Source organism: Sus scrofa, chromosome 1, assembly GCF_054392235.1.
Source record: "Sus scrofa isolate SSC_HxYL_T2T_F1_AM1 chromosome 1, Sscrofa_HxYL_maternal_Yorkshire_Landrace_v2.0, whole genome shotgun sequence".
Taxonomy (NCBI): Eukaryota; Metazoa; Chordata; class Mammalia; order Artiodactyla; family Suidae; genus Sus; species Sus scrofa.
In genome coordinates, this window is record NC_139383.1 from 25,155,576 (window position 1) to 25,178,238 (window position 22,663).

General features: G+C 38.5%; 2 long non-coding RNA genes across 6 annotated transcripts in view; one reads left to right on the forward strand and one right to left on the reverse strand.

The window, feature by feature from the left end:
- Positions 1-22,663, reverse strand: part of LOC110259987 (uncharacterized) — a 1,024,192-nt gene that overhangs the window by 874,274 nt on the left and 127,255 nt on the right. The gene's annotated exons all lie outside the window — the stretch shown is intronic.
- On the forward strand, positions 9,694-17,141 carry LOC102163845 (uncharacterized). The gene is made up of 4 exons (XR_014839540.1): positions 9,694-9,912; positions 11,920-11,993; positions 12,814-12,891; positions 14,389-17,141. It is a non-coding gene; the product is annotated as an uncharacterized LOC102163845 (long non-coding RNA).

Genomic DNA, 22,663 nt, shown 5'->3' on the forward strand with positions numbered 1-22,663 from the left:
CAGACACTCTTACTTCCTAAGAGTAAACACTAGCTATGTTGTAAGAGCAGTAGCAAAAGGCTATGTGCAGCTGTAGGAATGAATCAGATTTTCATAATTTTTGAAATGCCTGTATCCAGATAAATCCAATAGTATTTACTTGACTTATTTATTAAAATAATAAAAAAAAAAGCACTCTCTCTTTTTTCCTTTTTTTTTTTTTTTTTGGTCTTTTTGTCTCTTTTGTTGTTGTTGCTATTTCTTGGGCCGCTCCCACGGCATACGGAGGTTCCCAGGCTAGGGGTTGAATCGGAGCTGTAGCCACCGGCCTACGCCAGAGCCACAGCAACGCGGGATCCGAGCCGCGTCTGCAACCTACACCACAGCTCACGGCAACGCCGGATCATTAACCCACTGAGCAAGGGCAGGGACCGAACCCGCAACCTCATGGTTCCTAGTCGGATTCGTTAACCACTGCGCCACGACGGGAACTCCTCAAAATTTCTTGATGTAATCATTACAACAAATGAGTATCTAAATTCTGAGTTAAAAAAAATTAGGCAGGGGGGTAAGTATAGATGAAATAAAGCAAGTAGATAAACAACTCCAAACAAACATTTTGCAAAAACAGGTTTATAAATTGGAGTCATTGAGGGAATAGAGGTTGCTTCTGTAAGTCTGTACTGGCAGATTTAAGAAGCCAAAAAAAAAGTCTGCATGTTTCAGACGATAATATTCTGGAGCTGAAAGGCCATGAAGATGTGTTATCAAGCCCAACTATTTCAAAGTGTGGCTAGGAAATCAAGCACCCAGAACAGGGGCTGTCTTCACCTAAGCTGAGTAAGATATGCTGTTTCCTAGTCAGGTCCTCATTTTTATCAGTTTTCACACTGGGTGGGAAAATAGGAGTAATAGGGTAAGACCAGAGAGGAGCATGAAATTTTCAGAAATATCATGAGTTACACCCAATCAGTAGGGAAGCTCTCAAAATGTTTTTTGTCAGCTCTAGCTAGTTCTGTCAAAAGAGAGTAAATGGATTTTTTAAGAATCACCAGGCAAAAAGTATAAGCAGAGTCTGGGTAAGCAAGCAGGCCTCACTGGAGGCAATTTATTTCTTGGGATCAAGACCATCTTGTGCCTGGAGAGAGAGAGATTGCCCGTGGGAGAGGGTGGGAGGTTTGCCAAGGCCTCATCAGAGTCTTGAAGTGTGTCCCCAAGAACCCTGCCTCTAAGTCAAGGTTCTAAACATGGAGACTTTGGGCAATATCAGAAGACATTTTTGGCTGTCACAACTGGGGAGGGTGAGGGGTATTACTGGCATCTAGTGCAGAGAGGCTAGGGATGCTGTGAAACATCCTACAATACACTGGACAGCCTTCCACCCTACAGAAAACTATCTGGCCCCAAATGTCAATAATACCAAGGATGAGAAGGCTTCTGCTGCTGCCTATCCATCAATGTTCTGCTCAGATTCAGTATTACTTCACCAAATGCTCCTTTCTAAACACAAAAAGTCAAATAAAAATTCTAAAGATTCATCCATCTCTCTCATCAGATCTTTAGATTTTTAAAACACTTTCCCACAAAAAAAGAAAAATCAAGATGAAGAGGAGGCAGGAGAACAGGAAGCAACAATTTCAATAAAAAATACTTAGTGCTGAAAATATATGCGTAGGAGAGACTATTTTCCATGGACTTATATTTGTCTTGCTCTTTGTTGTCGTTCCACCATCCTTGGTAAATTTGTTTTCATTTTAAGTGTTACAAGCAGTTATTATGTATTCCAGGCAGGACTCCCAAGCTGTGACAATTTAAATGAGGGAGACTCTTTATAGGAAAAAAAAGATAAAAGTATAAATGGTTTGTTGAAACACTGAAGAAAAGCTTACCTCAGAGAGCAAAATGCTTTTTTATGTCATCTTAATATTAATCCAAAATGAAAATGTCCTTCACTTCAAAAAGGTAAGATTTGGTAGGTATATGATATATAGAGGGCAAGGATATGTCCCCTCCACATTTAGAACTGCCTGACTCCCAAGAAGACTTTGAAATAAATAGTGTATAAGAAGCTACACGTAATTTTTAAAATGGCTTAAATCATTTACATGTTCAACTCAAAGGAACAGAAGAGCTCACAACAGCAGCATAGAAAGGAGTTTGAATGAAGGATCTGAAAACTTGGGTTCTAGTCCAGGGTCATTACCATGGCTCACAACTCTGGGCAAATAATATACCTCCTATGTGTTAATTTACTCTACGATTTAATAATAACAATAATACTCGCCTTACAGAACCCATAAGGTTGTTGTGAGGCTCAAAAAAATGTGAATGCAAATGTCAACATATAGTCATCCCACTATTTCCCATCAAGATGAGGAATAGCCACAGCTAGCAAATGTTGTCAGGGTCAGACTCAGAGGCATTACAAAGGAGAACTTTTGATGGATTACCTTTTACACAGTTTTCAATTTATTTTTTTTTTAAGGTGAGGAATTACTGGAGTAAGGTGAATATAGCCCAAATAAATATCTTTACAGAATGAAGTCTTGACAAGAGGTGATGTCCCTAAGACTCAAATATTAGAATGTTAACTACCAAAGAGAATACTTACTTTCTTGAAATTTCTGATAAGTTCATGAATGAGTGATTTGGCAAGGCATGATTCTTACAGTTCGAGGGGCTGGGCAGTGGGACGTATTTACTTTGTAAAGTAGCTCTAAATTTTATAGGTTGTATACCAATGGCATTTGCATGAGGTGGGAATATGCCTTTGATTTGCAGGTGTTCGGTGGGGATGATACAAAGAAAAAGTTATTAGTGTGGGAAAGAAAAAAAAAAAAAAAGAGTAGCACTAGATGATATGACAAAGGGACACATCCAAAAGGGGGAAAAGAAGTTTTAAGAACATTTAGAAGTGGTTATTTTGCTTATGTACCCTTGGCATGTTTAATGCAGAATTTTATGGAGGCAACAAAGTGCTGGATAAAGGAAAACTAGAGGGTGTAATTTATTTAGGCTCTCAAAGGGCTTCTGATGAAGTCTTACACAAGAGACTATTAAGGAAACTTGACAACTACTGGGCAAGAGGTAAAGAGCTGTCAATCATGGGTTAAAAGTGAGTTAAGAGATAGAGGGAGAATAAAAGAATAAATGACCAGCTTTCAGCATAGAAAAGAATTAATACTGGGGCATCAGCCATCATACAAGAGTAGTGTCCTCCAGGATATTTATTAACGCCTTTGAAAATGGACTAAATAATGAGGTGCTAAAAATTTGCTGACTAAACAAAACTATTTTGGTTCTCTAAGTCTATACAGATGGATGTGAGAAACAGAGAATCCAAACTCAGTAATTGGGCAAAACAGTGGCAGATGAAACTCAGAGCAGACAAGTGCAAAGTAATGCATGTTGGAAGTAGCAATTTAAATTACTCATCCACTTGGGTGGGTTCTGAATTAGTTCTAAACTTACGGGGAAAAGATTGAGGCTCATGGAAGACATCTTAATGAAGATGTATGCATGATGCTCAGCAGAGTTTTAAAGAGAGAGAGAAAAAGCAAATACACTGTTAAATTGCTCTAAGAATGAAAGAGAATGTATTCCAGCACCTTTACCGAAATCAATGGTGCACTCTTGTTCTACATTCAGTTAGAATCACCTTATTTCCGAAGAAAGATGGTAAAAAATAGAAAGAAACATCTGATAACACCTAGGAAACTCATTAGAAGCAGTGGGAAAGGACAAGCACAATTTCAAATGGGAAGTTTTTAAGGTCAGTAACTAGTAAATCATTTGAACCAAGTAAGATGAACAAAAGAGGCATATAGGTTTTCCATAAAGGTAAAAGCCTGTATTAGCATTTTTGTAATTTAGATTGTAGGTAGACTAGAAACTACCTCTAAATGGCATCAAAGGTAAACAGAGTTTTCTTCTGATATGATATGCTGCTGACTGGGGGGCCCTGACTCTGCCTCATGAAACCCAACCCATTAGTCACCATCTTTTTTCATTTGTTCTAAGACAGGAAAACGAACGTATTATAAAGTTTCATAAGTATTACTTCAAATGCTATTTACAAATCATATATCTCTTCTTTCGAGCCCAGAAAGATGCACAAAGATTTCATATTGATATCATGTATCAACTCCAATAAAAACAAATGCAAGCAGCTAGGTAGGGCCAACAGTTAAATCACTGTGTTCACCCGACCTTGTAAAGTTCTCAGATACACAAATCACTACACACTCTCCTTTTTCTTCCCCTCTTCCCCAGGAGGCAATTTATCCCTGGATCTGCCCACCAGGAGCAGTAAGACTGCCCACTCTCTGCCCTCTCCCTCTCCTCAACTGTTTAACTGAGATTGGCAACTGTGTTTACCAGGAGATAATCAATCCCCAGATTTCTAAAGATCAAGTGTCTGCTGATGGAGGTCAGAAAGAACTGCTCTCCCACAAGGTCCAAGTACTTCATAATTGACCCAGCGCTCGTTGAGAAAATGACATCCTTACACTAAGTTGTGCTAAGGATTGCACAACAGGGCAGGTGCATGGAGGGCAGGGGACGATGCAGGGGAGGGGAAGGTTATTGGCTAATTCTCTTCCTCAAGCATTAGACTTCATCAGAAAATTAGGGCTGAGCTATTGGAGTCTTGGTGTTTCTTAGCCTATATTTACTGTGTTGAGGCAATTGATGTGGTACGGAACTTCAGAAGTACTTTTGCTTGTTTGTTTTCCTTCTCGAAATCTAATCCCTGAGCACTGTGGTAAACAAAAATAAACTAAGAATGACTAGCAATAAAACATGAGCAAGAACCAAATATTAATGTAAAAATAGCATAAATATAAGCTGAAAATTGAATTTCATCACAGAAGTGTCATAGCATAGCATGTTTTTTTAATCTTGCAAGTGGAGTGTAAGTATTCTGTAAGGGATCAGCTTACCCTTAAGAAATGATGTATTTTTTCCTACAGGCATTTGAATGCTTAATAAAACATTTCAAGTGACATAGATATTTTTCCCTTCAAATACGTAGATTCTTTCTAAAAAGGGCATAAGATAACATTTTCACAGCAATTCTGCAAAGTATGAAAGACAGAACATTTACTGGGTATTGGCATAAGGCAAAAGCATTCTATCAAGTGGAAAGTTACTGGCATGGCCGAGTATTTACATAAGAATCTTCACCTCTACACTCTTTGCACCAAAATATTTTATAAGCTTCTTCTCAAAAGAAACACACACACAAACACACAGAACTGTTGAATAGTTTGCAATTTTAAGGCTACATCTATTCATCATTCATCATTCATCTTCATTCTATCATGATACTCGTAGATATCAATGTTGCTACCCCCACTGCTCACTTCACTCTCCCCCAGTCTCTACAGAGGTCAGAGATTAAAGTTTCCTTTGTGAACTGCAATATCACTACTGTCATTCAAAAATATTAAACATGCACACAAATGGAGAGAGAGAGATTTATTCAGTCTCCTCAATATTTGTCAACAAAAATGTATGGTAAACGACTCATTCAAATAGATGGCATTACTTTTCTAAAACAGAAACTCTCCCAAATATAGCCAAAAAGAAAAAAAGAGTTCCTTATCAGCCAAAATAGCATCAAAAAATTCATGCATTTCCCTTTTAGATGAGGCCCTCAGGTTGCCTCTCAAAGTCTTTTTGCTTTTTTTTAAGTTAATTAATATATTAATTACATAAGAATATTTTCTTAGGTTTAAATCATGCTTGTAGTCTATGCATCAAAACTTACTTCATGATAATGTTTTTTAAATAATTTTAACAGCTTTATTGAGCATGCAATACTATTTATTCACATAGTATACGACTGACCCATTTAGAGTATACAATGTTTTTAGTACATTCATAGATATGCACAGCCATCACCACAATACATATTCGAACATTTTCATCATCTCAAAAAGAAATCCCATAACATTTAGCCATCACTCCCCTATTCCCTGTCACTATCCCTACTCTAGCCCTAAGCAATCACTAATATACTTTATATCTCTACAGATTTCTCCATTCTGGGCTTCCACATGAATGGAATCATATAACTCATGATCTTTGTGACTAGCTTTTTTCACTAAGCAAAATATTTTCAATGTTTATGCATACTGTAGAAGGTATCAGTACTTCATTCCTTTTTATGGCCAAATACTACTCCACTGTATGGATATACCACATTTTATTTATCCATTTGTCAACTGATGAACATTAAGATTATGTCCACCTTTTGGCTGTTATGAATGAATGTTACTCTAAATATTCTTGTACAAGCTTCTCTGTGGATATATGTTTTCATTTTTCTTGGATGTATAACTAGGAGTGGACTTGCTGGGTCATCCGATAGGGGTCCATGGGTCTCATTTTTTCTTTTTTTTTCTGTCTTTTAGGGCCACACCCACAGCATATGGAGGTTCCCAGGCTAGGGGTCGAATCAGAGCTATAGTCACAGGCCTACACCACAGCCACAGGAACTTGGGATCCAAGCCACATCTGCAACCTACACCGCAGTTCACAGCAATGCTGTGGGACTAAAGTGGGAAGGAGCTATTAGAGACAGATATACTAGCTAACATGATATAATATGAAAAGAAAATTATTATTTAAAAAACAAACAAACCCTCAGAAAGTAGAATATTTTCCAACTACATAGAATGGAAGTGGTAATTTCAGCGAGCCCTGACAGAATCTCTGTTTTACAATATGAAAAGTAACTGAAGTTTACTGTGATTACCTTAAATTCTCTTCTATAGTATCATTTTTAACTTTTTTTTTTTTTCTTTTTTGGTCTTTTTAGGGCCACACCTGTGGCATATGAGGTTCCCAGACTAGGGGTCAAATTGGAGCTATAGCCGCCAGTGTATGCCACAGCCACAGCCACACCAGATCCAAGTCATTGTCTCTGACCTATACCCCAGCTCACAGCAACGCTGGATCCTTAACCCACTGAGCGAAGCCAGGGATCAAACCTACGTCTTCATTCTTACTAGTCAGATTTGTTTCCACTGAGCCTTGATGGGAACCCCTCATTTTTAATTCTATATGGACTGTTTACAAAGGCTGGGTGGTTTATAAGATATTTTGGAACTGTGGCGAAGGGGGATTAATATTTGCCATCAATTGTGTGCTCTTAAATGTTTAACAATTTGCTCTCCGGGGAGAAGAAAAGGTCTGATTTGCACTTCTACCATAACTGATTTCAAGCTACCAACAAGCTCAAGAACTTCCTGAAATTTTAACAATCGGTTCATGAGCCAGTGGAAGTCAGCTTGGACACAACACAACTTGATATGTGACTGGTATATAGCCACTGTGTTAGTCTCTTTACATACATTACAGCCTTATTTACTGCTTTCAACAATCTTTAAGAAGAAATAAGTGTTCATCTCCAAAGTAAACTGAGACCCAGAAAGGTTTTTAAACTTGCCCAGGGAGAAACAACTAGGAAATGTCTTTCTGGTCTTTCCAAAGACTCATCCTAATACACTAAGTCTATCCCTCATTTTTAAAAGTGAGTCAAAAACAAATTTTAATTTGGGTTAAAAGGCACTTCCAAAGGAGTGTCATCCATTATTTAAAATTGTACTCATCAGGAACACTATAGGCCTTGACATCCATGGGCAAGTGAGGTGTAAGGCACAGGTTATTTAGAATCAGAAAAGGCTAATTGCAGCTTCACTGGAGACAAATGGACAGAGACCTGTTCAGTGATAAGCCCAAAGTCAAGCAGGAATTTGCAAACAAATCTTCCCAGCACCACCCAAGCAGTGTAGAAAGTGGCTCTGAGTAATCTAGAGATAGTCCCTTTCAGCTTCAAATTCAGCGATAGCTCCTGCCAAGACCAACCCCTGCCAGGGATGGGCATGGGATACTCACCACACCAGTTCCACATGCCCCCAGTTCGTGCATTCGCACATGCAAAGTCAGCGCATTAACACACCTCAACAAACAGCCTTACAGCAAACCGCAGGAAATTCCATTTCAGCACATATTATAACAATGTGCCCCCTACTTGCACTGTCCATTAAAAACCAAGGCAGGACCTAACCATACTCTTTGGAAGCACAGATAATATATCTGGGGACTAAACATTACTAGATTCTATTCAAATTAAACAGCAACCTCTCTACCCGGAAGCTAATGATCACTATACCTAAAAATTTATAATTAGACAAATTGTATGGAAAGAATCACTTATGCAATCAGTGGCAAGTTTCAACTTCTGTTTCCAGCCAGAATCAAAGAGGTGGGTTGATCTACCACAGGATAATGCATTCCCTTTGCCCTCCCTGGCACTCACTGTGGAATACATTACTCCATTATGGAAGCAGCTATTGTGTGCCTGTTAGGTAAGCAGGATTTATAATTCAGCAACCAAGCTTTGGTAATTATCTCTATACCAGCCATGGCTCAAACCTCACCACATATCAAAGTCCACAAGGTTTCAATACTACCAAAAAACTAAGAAAGAGATCAGTCAAGGCTTTGGAAGATCTACTTTTAACTTATGGCAAGAACACAGAGCTATAGTCTCTCAGTATCTTCGAGAAACGCATACTATTAATGTACAATAGCCCTCACTGTATTGTTGATCTGCTCTATAGTAAAACCTGAATGAACTGAATAAAATAAATACATGCAATTTTTTTTTAACCCTTTACCCAACAAAGAATACAATCAGCAGTAGCCTCATCCAGAGATCTTTGGTAAAAAGTAGAATACTTTGACATAGAATATTGCCATTATATAGGCTTAATGGTAGACACTTAGGGGAATAGGGGGGAAAAGACAAGAAGAAAGCAGAGAAGGGCAAAGTTCGGGTACCTCCTAGCCTCTGCTTTCCACAGTCCACATTATTGGCAACCACATCCATCCACCAAACTGCCAACTACTGTGGATGGCCCATAACTAGAACTGCCTTCGTGAGCATTAGAGCATTCCAACCCAACCTTACTCAGGCCGTGTTCTCTTCATTCTCCCTCCACTCCCCTCATGCTCCACTTTGCAAGTCAGCCATCTGGAATCTCACGTCCTTGCAGCCAGACTTTCAGTTATTAGAAAATACTATAAACTAGTTTTATAAGCTAATAGGAAAAGAGTAAAGTAGATGACACCACTCATCCTCATGCCTCTTATAGGTACCTTGGGTCTCCTGGAGGTAATGGCTACTCTTGTATTGACCCACCCTAAGAGTGATCCCAGGGGTGAGCATTTCAGCCCAGGCTATAAGAATAGATGACACCATGTTAGGCTTTGCTCTTGGCCACTGGGATGAAGATGGCTGATGTGAGGAGTAGGAATGGTGAGACCAGCCTTATCAGTATGCATGTTCCTTAACAGTATGCAGACAGCTGAGCAGAAATCCAGCCAGTCTTCCCTGGGGATGTTTCCTTTCTCACTTCTATGCAGATTAACCACAACCAACATTTGAGTCACAATACCCAACGAAGTAGATGGCTTGATGAAAACAACCTTTTAGGATTCAAGTACCAGAAACACCAGTCTCTCCAGCAACAGCACTTCTCATAACCAAGATGTTGTGAGTTGTGCAACCAATTTCATATGGCTGGAAGGTTCTTTTGTTTGGCAGCCAGGTAAAACAAGGGTTGACTCCTTTAAACAATCTCCCTTCCCCTACATACTCTTCATACACAGAATTCCTTTTGTAGCCACTGAAAATCCTTTCACAGAACAGAGGGAGAGAACAATCCGTTTGTTTTTAAATGAACCTATGCTCTCCCTCCAACTATCCAGGCTAGTTCCCTTTTCTTTTTCAGACCTCTTGTCAAAATTCTCTCATTCCAGGAAGGCTTTTCCTACAATGGGTCTCCTCTAAATCAAAATGGCTGTGGTCCAAAGGTTGTGCCAAAGAAAAATTCAGCTAGCTGCCAGCAATGTCTCCGCAATGTGAGTGACCTTTCCTTCCTCCGTGTTTTTATTTCTTAATTGTCATGTCTATCCCAGTGAAGTGACAAACATCTGAGGTAAGAATTGCTTTTATCCTGGTGTTTTTATAGTGCTTCAGATGATGACTCTACTCCATAAATTGAAAATCATTATTATATACAAATGCATATGCTAATGCATGACCTGCAGCTTAAATGGCAGAATAAGTAAACAATTACTGGCAAACACCATGGTATGGCATTTCAATGAAGTCATCAGAGAATCACTAGTAATTATCTTTGCAAACTTAAGGTGAGGTGTCCATGGGCTGAAAGAGAGAGATGCATATTTGTGCCTTAAAAAGAGAAACAGGAAAACTCAAAAAATTAGATTCAACGCCTTAACATTCAGATCCAAAAATAATACTGCAATCTTATAAATATATGCATGCATGCATGCACACACACACACAGCCCCCCCGACACACACAGAGTAGCATGCTAGATAAATTCAAGGCAGTTTAATTAAAAAAAAAACCCTATCACATTAGTCAAATGCAATTCATTGGAAACATGACAATTCTGGTAAAACCAAGTAAAAGCCAAAGATATGAAGTAGTTTTGACTATTGCACAGTTTTAAGTTTTGTGTTACTTGACATCAGACAATTAAAGTATTATATCCTGAAATCATCTTCTCATCAGGTGGATTCATAAGTGATTAGAAGGCTTTTTCAGTAAGTAATTATTAATGGTCCAGTGTCAGCCCAGAGATGCATACCTGATGGGATTCCTAAGAGGCTGGTCTTAACCTGGTGCTATTTTTAGTAATGACTTAGAGGATGGTAGAGAATATGGTTATTAAGTTCAGGATAACATCAAACCGGGTGTGGTACATTCCGCTTTGGAAAACTAGATAAAAGTGCAAACGATCCTGATGAGTTGGAGACATGGGTGGACATAAACAGATTGAGGTTCTGTAGTATAATTCACATGGGAAGAATAACAAACCACACAATTGCAGGACTCATTTTGTGACATCATAAAGAAAATAATCTGGAGGTCAGAGTCAACACAAACTATTAGTCTTTGTGCTTTAACCTTAAAAACATGATTGATTTAGTAAAAGAAAGCCAGGAGTCCTTTCCCTGATGCCCAGTACTGATATAGGCTATCCTAGAATATTCTGTGATGTCTTTAGCCCCACATTTTAAAGTAGGATATGGAGAATCCAGGGGCATTTAAAAGGAAATCAAATTTCCTTACAAATTAGAGAAACAGCCCCTAGACAAATAACTAAAATGATAAAAGTGTTGGCTTAAAAAAATTTGAGGAAAGGCCTAAACCACTTTCAAGCCTAGAAAGAGGAAGAAAGATGGAAAGATATCAGTTTCAAAGATATTAGAAAAATCTTCCTAGCAAACAAAGCTGTGGAAAATCAGAGGGTATTGCAATGGAAGATGTCCTTCACTGAAAACTTCAAAGAACAGGCCTTTCCCCGAATTTGGGGACAGCTTTATGTACAGACAAAAGACTACACAGGTGAAAATAGAAAGAAAAGCAAAACCTCTGTATTTCCTGTTTCTCTGTCACACACCCCCCCCCCTTTTATTCAAAAGGAAAATGGCAGGAGGGAAGGAAGGGCAGGAATTCCACAGTCTTTCTGGACTGTCACTTGTCCATTTGAGACCATATGGTAACTCAAGCCCCATCTCTCACCCCAGCTTCCCCGAGTTCCAACACTGCATTGTTCGAATTCTTGGCTATGTTGTTTCTTAGCAAGTATTACTGAGTTTTGAAGAAACTACAAAACCCATACTCTTTGCTACCTCTGAGTGAGATGCAGCCTGATTCCCTAAAATTACACTTTGCTCATTTCCTGTCACTGGGTATTTGTTCAAACCTGGTCTGGAATGTGTAATATGTCCCTTCATCAGCTTCCTAGGAAACTGCTACCTTTTAAGTCAATATCATCCCACCCTCATGGAGCTGGTCTAACCTCTCCTTCAACAGTGGTTTCTTCTTCCTAGGAACTCGGAGCCTGCATGCACTGTCAATGGCATTTATTTGATACACAGTCACACAGAGCCTTGTGACACCTCAGGTATTGTTGAATCACTGTTTAACATTTACTGTGTGTGTGCATTACATTCCTACGTAGACTGTGAGCTCTTTCAAGATGAGGATCATGTGTTAAAATTTTTGTATCCTCCTATATATAGCACTCAGTTCGGCAAGTATTGAGTTCATAGGAGGGACTGTTAGTATTTGCTTAATGAATGAAGAAATGTTTAAGGAGAATGTTTAAAATAAATTTGATCTTTACTTAGAAAAGTTGCTTTCCAATGTGGATTCAGGGTAAAAAAGTAACATTTTATAAATTCTTAGTGGGAAAAATAGATGTTAAACATTATAAAACCCAATAAAATAATGCCTTTATATATAGAAAATATTAAATTATGGAGTATTTAAAATAGTGGAGATTATAAAAATTACACAACTGTTGATGTTTTTCATCTGAATAGAACAATTCTTATCAGCACATGCAATTATAAAAGCCAAAAAGAAATCCTGTGTGTGTGTTTCATTTGAGATGATTTGGTCTAATAAAGTTTGAACACTTCTCTTTTATTATTTTAAGGTTAATATTTTATGTTCATTCTGCCTGAGCTCACAAAGACTGGTCTTTCTGCCATGACCGATAATAACGTATCAGAGGTAGTGGCCACATTTAACGTGTATTTCCACATCTTAGAGATAAATATCCTATGATAGTTCCTAATCTGAGTTGCATTTGAACTCATGACCTGGAACTGAAGCATACCATATCCATAGCACCATTTCAAAAATTTCACCATGAAGCATTGTTTGAGAATGAGCAGATACAGCTGTTGTAAGCGCCTTTCAATTGTTTATAATCTCAGTATTGTAGGTGGTGAGATGTTCTGATACCAAAGAATTGTCATGACCTGCACTAGTTGGGGAAGCTGCTGGACATCCAGGTAACACTCGTTCTTCTCTTGCATTACACTTTGTAGTCATTTGCACATAGTAACACAGAATTCCCACGAGATTTCCACAATAATTCATGATGTCCAAAGTCTGTGTAAAAGCAAGAGATGTAGGTTGGGGTGAGGAAATGAATTTAGGCCTAAGTTGTGGGTTTGAGAATTAGTCAAAAATAATAATATCCTGCCAAAATCTACATTACCTTGTTTCCATGTAAGGCTGTATAACAGAAATCTGTTTCTACATGAACTTTTATGGGATTTCCTTTGAAGACCAGCTACTATTCTCCATAATTCAGTCGCATACGTTTGTCCAATTACCATGGGGGTAAGCTATTTTTGACTCTCTTTAGGACAGTGAGCAGGGCAGTCAGGCAGGTACAATGGACCAACACCTGCATCAAGCCAGAAGGCTGCACAGCAGAAGGGAGTACTCGGAGATCCAGAATAAAACAGGATCATGAGTAACAGTAATTCTTGGAGCCTTTGGTTGTTGGTGCCTCACCTATTCCAAGTGTTCAGAAAAAGGGTCTTCACCTTCTTGGGTCCTCATTTGAGAGTTTTCAATAAAGGGTAAGACATAAATTCAGGGGCAGGGTGGTGGGGAAGGTTTTAAATACTCTCCGCCAGAGGCAGGCAGGTGAAGAGGCAAGATGAGCAGAGCAATGACTGAGAAACTGGCTTCAGAGACCTACCAATCCCAGCTCTGCCATCAGGACCCTTACTAGTGACTACATGAGTCAGTCAGCTTCTCTCAACTTCAGTTTCTTCATCTAAAAATAATCTTTAGCTCAGGTTGATATGAGGATTAAATGAAAGAAGTTTTGTACTATATTTAGGACAACACCTAGGATATACTAGTTTTTCAACTAATTGGGTCTTGAGGGATTATGACTATTATTTGCAATAAAAGAGCTCATAAAATATCCAGAGCAGCCAGGATAACCTGCACTGGAACTGGAACCACTCACACTGAGGCAAGACCTGTAGTGAAAAACGTCACTAAACAGGTGTCTAGAAAAACAGAACACAGGCTACAAGCAACAAAGGACCTATCTCTCTTCTATTTTCCCAGAGCCTCTGGTGATGCCCTAGGCACAGTGAGCACTGTGCAAGCATTTCCCAATAAGTTGGACAGAAGAAGAGGATAGTACAAGAGGCCAGAGCAGAAGCAACATCTTAAAGAAACTCAGGAACTATATAAAAGCCATTACAAACTTAAATTCCACAAATTTCTTTTAAAGTCAATATTCATTCTCTTTGGATGCATTATCCAGATGTACTTTTTCTTCTCTCTCCTACCCTCCTCATCTACTGACCAAGATTTGTGAACTTCAAAAACCTCAACTAGATGTAATTCATTATAAAAACTGCTAAGTGTGCTTTCATTCCTTTTTCATTAATATTTCTCAGCAAGTCAGAGTGTGACAAACATGGTGCTAGATGCTCAAAGACTGTGACTGATTTCAATAATTCTTCTTGTTCCCTTAGGATGAGAGAAACTACAGACCATGAGGACAAAATACAACAAGCCATCAATCGCCCTCTAAATACCCTCCTTCTGAGCCTGGTATCACCTGTTTTTGCTTTTTTTTTTTTTTTTACTGTTTCTCTATACCAAGGGTGTCTCGTCCTAGCTATGGATTGAAGGTGAGAAGAGGAGGAAGCAGATGACATAGGTGTCTTTTCCCAGGAAAAAGGTGTATGGATGTGACTCCTAGGCTCTTCATATGGGACATTAATCGCTCTGCTTTTCACCTTAACTTCAAGCACTCTTTCTGAAATTTCAATGACTCGAGTGCTCAGGATTTAGGAAGGCTGGCTGAAATTAACCCAATAAGAGATACAAAATAGTTATGAGGTAAGGGGAAATTTCACTTTGTTATCTAATTCAGTCACACATGAACTCAGAAATTTCCCCCAAATTCCTAAGATATTTCATGGGGAATTGATACTCTTCAAAAAATTTGATCCTAGACATCCCCTCAAAATGTTTTAAAGCCATAATGCTAGTTAGAGAATTATAGGTCCAGAAGTTATTACCAAAAATAGTGCAAAAGAAATAAAAATCAGTTACATTTCAAATAAAACCATAATTTGGTATTTAGTATCAGATTTCAACAAACAGTAACACTTATTAAACGTAAAAACAATTTCTATCTCAGAAACGTATGTTAAATAAATAGTAAAGGGGGATGCTACAAAAGATTTAATGGATTTGCCACCTAAAAACTACGGCAATTCCAAAGTTAATTCAATTGGCATTTATTAAAATAGTACAGACTGATTGAAAAACAGAGATAAATAAGATGCAATCATTGCCTCAGGAAGCGCCAGCCTACCCTAGCTGCACAAAGCACTGAAGAACCAAACTGGTGTAATGCAAAGTAGTACATGCTTATTGCTGGCAAGTGTCCCAGAATGAGCTTCTAGTACAATCTAGGGAGAATCAAGGGAAGCTTCTCTGAAGAGATATGTACAAGAGAAATGTGAAAGGTGAAGAGGAATTTTCCAGATAGAAGTGACAGAGGGACAGTGATGGCAGAGTCTATCAAGGAACACAAGACAGTTTGTGAGGTAGTGTGAAGCATCTATATTGGAAGGTGGGGCAGGGAAGAAGACTGAGTAAAGATAAAACTAGAGGAGTTCCTGTTGTGGCTCAGAGGGTTAAGGACCCAACACTGTCTCTGTGAAGATGCGAGTTCAATCCCTGGCCTCACTCAGTGGGTTACAGATCCGGCATTGCCACAAGCTGTGGCATAGGTCACAGATGCAGCTCAGATCCAGTGTTGCTGTGGCTGTGGTGTAGGCTGCAGCTGCAGCTCCAATTCAACCCCTTGCCCAGGAACTTCCATATGCCACAGGTATAGCCATAAAAAGGAAAAAATAAATAAATAAAACTGGAAAGTAGGTGAAGGCAGAGACACTGAAAGATTTGGAGTGATCAGTAGAGTAACAATACATCCTACATTGCCCAGGTAAATCTGGTTTATACCTGTGGCCCCAACATAATGATTAACAGTGCCCCTTATACTTTCCAAAGTGTCCCAAATTGATAAGTTTTATGGTCTTTATAGTGATTGGAAGCCATTGGTCCTAGGGATCCAAAAATAAATAAAACCTGACTCCTGCCCTCAAAAAAGTTTATGAAACTTTTTTCATAAGAGACAGACAGGGAAGAGCTAACTATAGCACAAGTCAAAAGATGATACACGCTGTAATAGAAGAATGAGAATATACACCCAGAAGTGATGACATTTGAACAAGTGTTGGAGGATGAGTGGGAATTGAACAGGAAGGCAAAACCATTCTAGGCATGAATGGTCACAATGCGTAGGAGAAAGATGAGCATGAGGTGCTTGGACAGATAAGAACCTAAGTGGCTCTGGTTGACAGATGCAAGGTAAAAAGTTAGCCTTGAAGATGAATCAAGAAACTTGTAGCTGAAAATGTCAAAAGCCCTCAAAGATTTCCAGAGGACCCACAGGATCCCATTTGGCTTTTGAACTGAAAACTATAGCTTCTCTAGAGTTCCCATTTTGGCACAGCAGAAACAAATCCAACTAGTATCCACGAGGATGCAGGTTTGATGCCTGGCCTCGCTCAGTGGGTTAAGAATCCTATGTTGCTGTGAGCTGTGACGTAGGCTGGCAGCTGTAGCTCCAATTCGACTCCTAGCCTGGGAACTTCCGGGTGAGGCACTTAAAAAAAAATGAGTGAGAGAAAGAGAGAAAACCCCAGCTACTCTGTGAAGGATGAACTACAGCAAGGAGAAGACAGAAGATGACTGCATTTCACTTCAAAATGACTGCATTTTCACTTTCAATTCAGTGCTGCAGATATTAGACCCTGATTACTATCTTATATGAATCTTGAATACTAAGACTTTTGGAGTCCAGAAATAAGAGAGTAAACTTATCTATGAATGATGTTCAAGAAATGGAAGATTATTTACAACCCTAGGAAGATGTGTCAGCCAAACAGTACAAGGGACTGAGGAGATATTACGAAACGTTTGATGAGTTTACTACTCCAAAGGTTTGGCAATGTTTATATACTATAAATTTTATAATAAATCATAAGGACAAATGAGTCCATGGAAAGGTTAATGACAGAGCCAGAAGTACTAATGAAGAATCTTTTGCCTTCACTGACAGGAATGAATAATTTACAATAATGGTGTATTCCAGACCAAGGCAGTGAAAAATCTAACAAATTAAAGATTTGGATTTTATTTCAATAAAGTAGGCTGCTAGCAGTTTTCATAACCAAAATAGGCTGTCCAGAAGCCATAGGAAAGAAAGGAAAACTCACTTCTCCCCTTTGTTCTTTTGTCTTTTTTTTCCTCCCCTTTCTCTCTCTCTCAAGACAGTAATGATAAAAATTTTGAAAAAAAAACATGAATTCAACTATTAAATCTGATGACTGATAGATGGCTGTTAAAGAAACTAAATCACTCAAACATTCAATTGTCAATGGAAAGATTTTTTTTTAAATGATCAATTAAAAAGCCATATTTGCCCAATCATAAGACAATTTCTACAGCTTGCTTAAATGGGGATTCTGTGTAGATAAGAAGATTGCAGGCTACGTGAGTCCCTCAACTAAGGCAGAGACTTCCTCATATTTGCGAATAATCACAAACGATCCCAAAAGATCACTGTAAAGAATCACTTTTACTAGAGGTTTCCCCCTTACTATTCCAATTTTTGAGAAATTTCTTCCACTAAACGAGCAGCATTTAAGTCACAGATAACTTATTTTCTTATTATTTTATTAAACATACACAGACTTTCCTGCCAGAGTTTCTGATCATTAAGAGAAAAACCTCTATTACCACATCAAGTTGATATGATTTTAGCCAAAAGCAAAGAAACTTGACTTTTTTTTTTTTTTTTTTTTTAGCCTGTAGGGACTATTTCAGGTTAACGAAATGGTTTCTGTTAGCAGTTTTGAAATATTGAAAATACCTCAAGGAGTCCATTAAAATCTTCAAGGACCTCGAGGGATGTAGAAACCTTTTGACAGGGAACTTGTGCACTGGAGAATAGACTTTAAAAAGGTGAATTGAGAATAAACAAATTTAATATGCATCATACTCCCCCAACTCCTTAACATTCATTTTGTTTGACAAGAATTTATTGAACCACAACTAGCCAGGCTTTAGGCACTGAAGTAGACATTAGGGATACAAAGACAAAATTCCTTGCCCTCAAAAAGCTCACAGTCTATTTAGAGAAAGAGAGATATAATGAACTCAATATCATTTAATAAGGGCTCAACTGCACATGCTAATTTGGTGCTATGGCTACTGAGAGGCATCATTTCCCAACCCTGCCTTGGGGAACCTGGGAAGGTTTACAAGAGGTGTTACGTGGAGAACAAGTTAGCCAGTTAAACAGCTGGGATAGGCCCTTCCAGGAGGTGGGAACAGAAACAACTAGCAATTCAGCAGGAGAAACAGTACAGCACCCTGGTTTTAAACCCAGACTATGACCACCTAGAAGGGACCCTACTCTCCACCACTCAGAAGCTGATAACTTCCCACATGTTTCTTAATCTAAGTCTCTGTTTCCTCTGTAAAATAGGGACATCTAATTTTCAAAGTTATTTAAGAGAGTCAAAGTGCCTGCAATGCATGTAGCTCCATGTTTGGTACTTAATAATTAGTGCTGGTCCTCTATTGCTCTTAGAAAGCAAACTAATAGTGGGAAGGTACATTTGGGCACGATGGAAAGGGATAGGGGAAGGATTTCTCTGCCATACTAAAAAGGTAGCACTGCCTTCCGTGGGTCCTTGAAGAATTTTAAGGGGGTAATTAAGAGTAACATGATATGATTTTTGTGTTAGAAAGATCATTCCGGCCGTAGTGTGTAGAATGCATTGGAGAAATGGGAGACTTGGAAGCGCAGGGCTAACTAGGAGATATCTCAATGGCACCAAATAAGCCTAGTGTCACTAAATGATAATAGTTATAACAGTGATTGCCATGATGGATTTGCTAAGGGAAGAAAAAGATTAATTTCATTCACTCACACCAGATCTAGAATATTCAATGAAAACTCCTTTTCCTAAAGTGTTTGCTTTTCTCCTTAGAGCAACAAAGTATCTTCTGAATTAGCACAGCAACCCGAATGGGATCTTCTTGTCAGCTCAACAAAGGGAAATGTATAGAAAGACCTTTCTAAAGAGTTCCACACCTGTAAAAAGCCTTTTTGCCTTAAATGTGATGACTTAACTAATGGGATAAATAAACCCTCTTTGAAATGCAGAAGAAGCTAAGAAGGAGTCTCTAGGAAGTCGCAATTGATATGCACAAGCATCTTGAAAAATAGCTTCCCTCTCCCAAGTTCCCATTTGACAATTCTGCAAGCCAGGCAAGAACATCAACAAAGCAGAGTCTTCACAGCTTGGTCTCCACCCCCTACCAGCTGGGCTTTGAAAAGAGTACATACTGTAAACCACCTTTTACCAGAAATCTCCAACTTTAGGCTAACACCAGGCTGCCAAGGGAAACGGGGAGCTCAAGAGCTCTGAGCCAGAAAAAGGGGATCTTGAGGAAATAATGCAAAAGGAATTCTGCCCACCATGAATGCAACTGTACCATTAGTGTTCCCCTTCCTCCAAAAGGGTGTACCGCTTTAAAAAAAAAAAAAAAAAAAAAAAGTTCTGGATAGCTGTGTAGAAAGCCCAACAGCTTTAAATAAAAGTTCTCAGGCAAGGGGGTGGGGAAATGAGAGCGTATTTAAGAGGGAAGAAAAGGACCTTAGAGCTGAATCAAGCAAAGTGCCATATTTGAAGGTAGTACGTTTTGCCCAAATGGTTTCTTCACAGCCAGTTAACTAACAGCTGAGGCTTTTTCCTATACCCAAGACCACCCAGATGTGCTAAGCTGGTGCTGGACTCACCTTACTGGCATTTATAAAAGCACCTAGCTGCATGAAGCCCAGGGAGTTAGAAACAACCTACAGAGCAATTCTACTCACATGCAAGGTCAAGGTACATAACTTCGCAAGCAATGCTGCTGCAGAGAGTCCTGTACTTTCACCCCAACCCCAACAAGAATCCTTGGAAAATCCTTCTGAAAAGTAGTGTAAGAAAAAAAAAATCCTAAAATGTCAATTTTAGGAGAGAAATAAATAAGAAACCACACATAGGTCAGATATAAGAGAAATGGCTTAATGAATAAAACTCAGATATCTTGCATGATTGCTGTGATAGATATTGATAGTACATTTCTTTAAAGTATAAAACATTATGAAAATCTACTACTCCCCATGGAAAGATCTTTTATATGTATGCCATATACTCTGTGTGTTTTATACAAAGCACAAGGAACCAGCACAGTACTTCTTCAAAGGATTTTCACTCTAAAATATAGCAGGATAGGAATAAAGAGACCAACACTAACAACTTATAGGGAAAATATCTAAGTGATACCATGGAAGGAAGCTATTAAAGATTTTCAAGGGAATACTTCCTATGATCAACCTATAAAATAGTATTGCACCATACTGAATAAGCAACTAGAACATAAAAATTTGTCTGTCAAAAAGATATCTGTAGTGGACAAAAAAAAAAAAAAATTAGTTTTATTTTTTTAATAAAACTATTCTGTGGTATTTTCTCTTATGCCATGCAGTATGTCTTTTTAGGGTAACTCGCATAATAAATTCCTTTCAGCACTAGCATAGCTACCAAAAAAAAAAGTTTACCTTCCCTAATGAACAAGTAGTCCTTTCCTTATTTGACAATGAAACCCTATAATACAACATATTTCACCCTCTGCCTTTGCTACCAGGAAGCTCTGAGAAAATCTGCTTCCTCCAGGATGTACAGATCCCATTATCCATTGTTCTTCCTCTTTTGATGTTTACCTTCTGTGGCTTGTATTCTTGTGAGAAGGTTCTTCTATCTTATTGTTCTTTTAAAAATCTATAATGAAAGCTGAGATGTGAAGAGTAAGAAGGGAATGAATATTTTCTTCCTTTCCATCTAGGATAGTAAGTATCCTTTGCTCAATGTGGAGAGAAGAGGGATGAAACACTAAAGATTTTTAAAGCCATTTTTCTGTATTTGGAGAAACAATAAACATGACCCTTGCTTTATAAAACATAACTTTGGTCTGGAGTCATGTTCTACCCCCCACTGTCTTTTAAAGCTAATAGACAATATCAGAAAACCTTTCACTGTGGAGTCAGGCCAACTTCATTTGAAAGCCCAGATCTGCCACTTGGCAGCTGAATGACCAGTCAAATCACTTTCCCCTCTGGGCCTCAGATGATAATACCTTTTTAGCAGAGTTGATATTGAAATTAAGTAAGACAATGTACATGGAAGCAAATGGCATATTACATGGCACCCAGCAGGCACCGAGCAAACACAGTCTCCCTCCTTTCTTTCTTTTATTTTCCCCAAGCGCACTCTTCTTCTATTTCTGAGAAATTCGAAATAGTGTTATCTAAGGAGGAGAATTCAGTGTGGCAGTTGATGACAGCCAAAAGCCATCACCAAAGCATTCTTTTATTGTTTTTCTCCCTAAGAGTCAGGGGTGGGAGAAGAAATGGGAAGGAGGTAAGAGAGATCCCTAACCAATGGAATAAGCTAATTGTTAACTTCTTTATTCTTGTTAAATATAATAATACGTAATTGCCAATTAGAGTTTCTGGTCAACTCGCGGTTCTATGGTTACTGATATTATTTGAAATAATTCAAGAGCAGATCGCACTGAACATTTTGAATACTCTGAGCAGCTTAATGGCCTACAGGTTCCAGAAGTATTGAAAGGCACTAGAATGCTTATTTCACTACCTGGCTGACTTATAGGAGTCTAGAAGCTTCCAGCAGGGCATCATTTGTATAGTGGCTGATATGGTAGCTATTTCTGATGAAATCTCCCAGGCTTGAGATAAACTAACATCAAGGCATCAGAATCAAAAAGACATGGTCTTCATAAAGAATGAACCACTTCTCCATGCCCCGCAGGGGGTCTAGTTAATCATCAGATGTCAATACTTGGGGAGGGGGGGGGTGTCACCATATTGCAAATATGATTCTTAGTTGTCAGGTAAAGAAACTCAATTTTTTAAATGCTTAGCAGACTCTATAGTCTGATATGTCCTAACAAAAATTAAATAAAATATATATTCATCCCTACATGTATTCATTGTTAATGGGAAAGGAACAAGGATTTTTAGTGGCTAAAATACTCAGGGCTGCCAAGTAGAATGTGGTCTCTCAATTATCATCCTATCCTGTCTTTAAAAAAAAAAAAAAAAAAAAAAAAACAGAAAAACAACTCACAACTTTATTTCTCAGCTATATCTCAATAAAGCGGAAAAAAATTTTTTCTGAGAACCATTTACGTAGATGTACATAGGCCTAGCTAGCTTATTTCTTTCAAGTGATATACAGTGTTGTATGGTATGGCTCGAGGATATTTTACCCATTCCTTCCTGCACACACATGCAAGAGATTCTCTATAAAGTACACGCCTAGGGGTAGGACCACTGATCTGTAGGGTAGGAGCCTCCTGATGTGATTATACCAAGTTCACACTCTAGCAGCAATGTTGATTTGCTTCCCCACACTCTGAACAAGAAACAGTATTGGACCTCTTAATTTTTCCAAACATATGAAAGTGAAGTCCCAGTGGTATTTTACTTTAAATTTCCCAGATTACCACTGAATATATGAGCATTGTCTCATATATTCATGAATCATGTGGTTCTCCGTGTTTACTGTGAGCTGCTTGTTCATTCTTTCG